We start from the raw sequence: 875 nt of genomic DNA, 5'->3' as shown, positions 1-875 counted from the left end.
GATGGACAGGGAGGCCTGGCGTGCTGCAGTCCATGGGGTTGCAAAGAGTTGGACACGACTGAGCGACTGCACTGAACCAAACTGATGATCCCTTCCTTCTGGGAAGGGAGAGGGACTGGAGGTCAAGTTAGCAATCAATCACGCCAGCGAGATGAAGCCTCCATAAATATCCCTTAGCTGTGGAGTTCAGAGTGCTTCCAGGTTGGTGAACACAGGGAGGTGCTGGGAGGGAGGTGCTCTGGGGAGGGCTTGGGCGCCCCGTCCCTTCCCCCTCCTACCCTATTTACCTCTTAGTCTGACTGTCTCTGAGCTGCATCCTTTATAACAAGCCAAGAATCTAGTAAGTAAAGTCTTCTTGAGTTCTGGGGGCATCCCAGCAAACCAGCAAACCCAAGGAGCGGGTGGTGAGCAATGATTTATAGCCTGTTGGTCAAAGCTCAGATGACAATATGGAACTTGCGACAAGGGTCTGAGTGCGGGCAGGCTGTGAGGCTGACTGTCCACCTGTGGCGTCTGTGCTGACTGCAGGGAGTGTCAGAATCACCTGGTGTGGGTAACCACATGCTTGCTGTGAGCAGACAGAACAAGGTTTTCTTTCAGAGGCAGAGCTGAGTTTCAAGCCCCCTCCCCTTGCAGGGGCTCTTCGTGTCCTGTGATCTCTGCCCCTTCTCCATTCTCCAGCCGGCATGGACCCCTTTCACCTTCCCCTGACTCTTCCCCTGAGTGTTCATCCTTCCCCTGAGTGTTCACTCTTCCCCTGAGTGTTCATTCACTCGTTCATCACCCCGCCAGGACCCACCAAAAAAGTTCATGCCCACCTGCCCCTCCAGATGCGTGCCGACCCCCGGAAACCTATGCCACTACACGTTGTCTGG

The 875-nt window shown here is 55.0% G+C and overlaps 1 protein-coding gene across 1 annotated transcript in view; it reads right to left on the bottom strand.

The window, feature by feature from the left end:
- LOC104983689 (histo-blood group ABO system transferase-like) overlaps window positions 1-875 on the bottom strand; it is a gene marked incomplete at its 5' end in the record, with an annotated part of 11,628 nt that overhangs the window by 9,397 nt on the left and 1,356 nt on the right. The gene's annotated exons all lie outside the window — the stretch shown is intronic.

The sequence above is a fragment of the Bison bison genome, unplaced genomic scaffold, assembly GCF_000754665.1.
Source record: "Bison bison bison isolate TAMUID 2011002044 unplaced genomic scaffold, Bison_UMD1.0 scf7180017863195, whole genome shotgun sequence".
In the NCBI taxonomy this organism is placed as follows: Eukaryota; Metazoa; Chordata; class Mammalia; order Artiodactyla; family Bovidae; genus Bison; species Bison bison.
This window is presented reverse-complemented; position numbering and strand designations above follow the sequence as displayed.